The sequence below is a fragment of the Otolemur garnettii genome, unplaced genomic scaffold (assembly GCF_000181295.1).
Source record: "Otolemur garnettii isolate 467f Iridium unplaced genomic scaffold, OtoGar3 scaffold00224, whole genome shotgun sequence".
Classification (NCBI taxonomy): Eukaryota; Metazoa; Chordata; class Mammalia; order Primates; family Galagidae; genus Otolemur; species Otolemur garnettii.
This window is the reverse complement of record NW_003852619.1, coordinates 46,390-50,861: the sequence shown is the minus strand read 5'-3', so window position 1 is coordinate 50,861 and position 4,472 is coordinate 46,390. Positions and strand designations below refer to the sequence as shown.

General features: G+C 46.4%; 1 protein-coding gene across 1 annotated transcript in view; it reads right to left on the bottom strand.

Annotated features, from left to right (window-relative positions):
* Nucleotides 1–2,795, bottom strand: part of XIAP (X-linked inhibitor of apoptosis) — a 59,192-nt gene extending 56,397 nt beyond the window's left edge. Inside the window, exon 1 of the mRNA XM_023508117.1 lies at nucleotides 2,634–2,795. The gene's annotated coding sequence lies outside the window, so the exon portion shown is untranslated. The remainder of the gene's footprint in view (nucleotides 1–2,633) is intronic.
* Nucleotides 2,796–4,472: the final 1,677 nt, after the last annotated feature.

Genomic DNA, 4,472 nt, shown 5'->3' with positions numbered 1-4,472 from the left:
CAGAGTCTTTATTGCCCTCAGTAGAGTGCCATACTGTCACAGCTCACAGCAACTTCCAACTCCTGGGCTTAGGTGATTCTCTTCCCTCAGCCTCCCAAGTAGCTAGGACTACAGGCGCCCACCAGAATGCCCAGCTATTTTTTTGTTGCAGCTTAGCCTGGGCAGGGTTTGAACCCATCACCCTCAGTATATGGGGCCACTCTACTCACTGAGCCACAGGCACCGCCCTAGCCTTAACTTTTTTTTTAAAAAATGATTCATGGCTCGGCGCCTGTGGCTCAAGCGGCTAAGGCGCCAGCCACATACACCTAAGGTGGCGGGTTCGAATCCCCAGCCCGGGCCCGCCAAACAACAATGATGGCTGCAACCAAAAAATGGCCAGGTGTTGTGGCGGGCGCCTGTAGTCCCAGCTACGTGGGAGGCTGAGGCAGGAGACTCGCTTGAGCCCAGGACTTGGAGGTTGCTGTGAGTGTGATGCCATGGCACTCTACCCAGGGGGACAGCTTGAGGCTCCGTCTCAAAAAAAAAAAAAAAAAAAAATGATTCATATCCAAAAAGATTCTGTAATTCATGTATTTTTTCATTGTGTCAAATATGACATTCTGAATGTGTTACAGTTTGCTACATTATTCAAATAATAAAAAAAACCTTAGCACATTTTCTAAAAATACATAAAGACTAATAACGGAATTTTTACCATCTTACATTAGGAGAAAGCAATAAAAGAAAACCAAAGGAGAAACATGAGAATCCAATAATCAGGTCTGCTTTGTCAGGTGAGCTGACATGAATCACACTGGATTTTACAGTAAAAACTACTGATATATAAATACATATACATACATAAATATAGGTACATACTATTGGCACATACTTTTTAATGCTGATATGCATATATACGCGTATGAACTTGAAAACTGTTATAAAATCAATACTGGTGTATGGTAAGAAATTCAAACAGCACATTAAGCCAAATATGAAGTACAAACTAAAGTCTCTCATCTCTCTTCTCCCTAAGTAACCACTGTTAACATTTATCTTGAGTATCCTGCAAAAAATTATCTGGACGCTACACAGGAGGCTGAGGCAAGAGAATCGCGTAAGCCCAGGAGCTGAAGGTTGCTGTGAACTATGATGGTACAGCACTCTACCGAGAGCGATAAAGTGAGACTCTGTCTCTAAAAAATAAAAAAAAATAAAAGTTGGGCAGCGCCTGTGGCTCAAAGGAGTAGGGCGCCAACCCCATATGCCGGAGGTGGCGGGTTCAAACCCAGCCCCGACCCCAAACTGCAATCAATCAATAAATAAACAAAAAGAAAAGAAATTATCTGGGCAAAGACAAGTATGCATATGTTTATGTGCATATGTGTATAAGTTTTTTTAACCTAAACTGTTGTCACTGCTTCAATGGTAGGGAAAAAAGCACTTCATAATCTTATTAAATACAATGAAATACATCAAAAGTGGTAGTACAATTAATGGCACAAAGTATTATACTCTTCAGAAATGTGCCTTGACTTGAATGTACTACATTTTCATGCTTGGAGGCTATAAGAAGCAATCCTACTGAAAGAGCGGGTAAGGAGCCAGACAACCTGTATTCTAATCTAAGTAGTTGAGTAGCCTTAGGCAATCCATGAAATCTTCCTGAGCCCTAGTTTCTGCTTTTATAAAATAACAGAGTTGAACTAAGATCCCTTACAACTGTAAAATGTTATAATTCTAAGATGGCCGTCTTTAACAGTGTTCTCTTGAACTGGCTGTAACAAATGTTATTAAGGAAAAAGGACAAGAAGAAAGAAGCACTATTGAAACCTATAGTCTTACTAGAGTAAATTTCTATGGGTCATTAACTATCAAGGTACAGTGGTGATAGAACTAGTGACATAATTATATCTGAAGGCAAAGTAGTGGATTACTAAAACCTGATAGGTTTTTACAAAGCTTTGATTGACGTTTTTCTTTTTTGTAGGTGGAGAGGACTATTGCTTAGTTTCAGCAATAACCACTACCCCCCACCCTGAAAACAATTTAAGTGCATTATGGAGTTAAAATTATGAAACTGAAAGTCAAATTGACATTTTGTTTTACAGAACATGCCAGGGAGGTGACTAGAGTAGCAAAGGTTGGAAAAAACTACTAGCTAATTTCCTCTTCCGGAAGATCTTTGGTCTCTATTCTATTTCACTCACCCTGCCCAGTCACACTCCACCCTGCTCCATACATGCTACAGGTATCAGATGGGGGGGGAATCCCTTTGCTCATATGTTTTTTAAAAGTTATTTGACTCGATTTACCTTAGGTGACATGAGATTTAGGGACAGAGTCCAGCGGGCCTGAAGCCAGCCACCCACCCACGCCTTCCTTCAGCAGTCCCGGGAACCTGGGCTAGGAGCCCCAGGCGGGCCACCCCGCCCGGCGGGCGCGGCCTTCCCGCCCTCCCCTGCAGCGCGGGGCCGGTGGGGAGTGGAGGGGAGAAAAAGGGAGGGGAGAGGAGAGAACAGGAGAGAACAGGAGAAAGGGAAAGCCCGCACAAGCTGTACCCACCGCACGAGAAGAGCTGGCCCCAACTGCCCGCGGCGATCGGCCCGGGCCCCAATCTGGAAAAGCCAACTCCGTGGCCCGGCCCCTACCTAGGTGAAGGAAACGGAAGTCCCTGCGTCTCCCTCACGCGCCTCCACCAGCCAGCTCATGCCCTGGAGAAACCCCGAGTCTGGAAACCCCGGAGTATGGCCACATCAGGGACTCCAGAAAGACACCAGGCGCGGTCCGTCAGTCTCCCAGCCGGGGCCCTGCCACTGGGTCCCGGCAGTATCCTTCCCACCCCCTGCCGGGAGGTCAGCCTCCAGCCCGGCAAAGCCCCTCCTCCTTCCCCCGCCTCCGCCATTTTCCAACTTACCACTCGGGCCCTGGCGTCCCTCGATTAGAGCGGCGCCTGCTCGGGACGCCGCCAATGTCCCGCCACTTCTCCGAGCCGGAAGGGGGCAGCAAGAAGAAACGGAGCCTTTTTGCCCCCCGCATTCCTCTCCCCCCCCAGCTGGAAACCTGAACCTGACCCAGCGTGCGCACATGCGCAATGGGCACCTAGTAGTCCCGCCCCCCAGCTCAAGCGTTTCCTCTCAGCCTCGAGGGTGGTTTTCCCACGGATTTTACCTGCTGGGCTCTGGGTTTGAGGAATAGGGGAGTAGAGGTAAAAGGATGGAAAATAGCAGAGAGAATGGACATCAAATCTTGAGTTCTTACTATAGACCAGGTAGTGTGCTAGCTACACAACGTGTTCTTTGTTGTAATTTTGACAACCCTGTGAGATAGGCACTCTCTTATTAAACCCATTTTACAGAGGAAACTGAGGCCCAGAGAGGATACTTATCCCAGTATCATGTGTCTAATAAATGAGAAAACTGAGATTAGAATCAGATCTGTTTCCAAGGAGGGAACGATGAAAGGAATGGCAAGAAAGGATTACCTGTTATCATCAATTCCACCGTTATGACCCCAGCGCATCTCTTGGACTGTAATAGCCTCCTCACTGGTCTCCCAGCTTACTTCTTTGCCTCTCTCCATTCTATTCTCCCAGCAGCCAGAGATAGTCTCATGAAATATAAGTCAGATCATTGCCACTTTGCTGTTCAAATCCCTTCATTGGGTCTTCATTTCACTTAAAGTTAAAAGCCACAGATTTATAATGACCTACAAAGGCAATGATAGCTGGCCACCAAGGTGACTCTCAATGATATTCATTTCTTGCTGCTGTGTTTCCCCAAAAATAAGACACTGTCTTATATTTATATTTTCTCAAGAAGAACACACTAGGGCTTATTTTCAGGGGATGTCTTATTTTTATTAAGTATAATACAACAATCTACATTTATTAAAATATAGTTAAGTCATCTTTTTCTGGAACCTGACAGGGGGAGCCGACCTTGTTGGTGGGGCTGGCGCTAGTGATTCGTGAACTGCCTTCCCGTAGCCATTCGCACGGGTGCAATAGGATGCCTGTGACCGCAGTTACCACACGTGCACCCGCGCAAGTGTGAATGGCTCAGAGAAAGGAGCTGTGGCAGATAAAAGGTATTCCAGTCTTCCTTACCACTCCGCGCTCATCACTAGGTCTTATTATCTAGTGATGATACTAGTAGGGTAGGGTTTATAGTTAACAAATGCAGAAATCCTGCTAGGGCTTATTTTTTGGGTAGGTCTTATTTTTGGGGAAACACGGTATTTATACCCTTGGTTAGATCTGTTCTACATTGAGGCTTGGCGCCTGTGGCTCAAGTGGCTAAGGTGCCAGCCACATACACCTAAGGTGGTGGGTTCGAATCTCCAGTCCAGGCCTGCCAAACAACAATGATGGCTGCAACCAAAAAATGGTCAGGTGTTGTGGCGGGTGCCTGTAGTCCCAGCTACTTGGGAGGCTGAGGCAGGAGACTCGCTTGAGCCCAGGAGTTGGAGGTTGCTGTGAGCGTGATGCC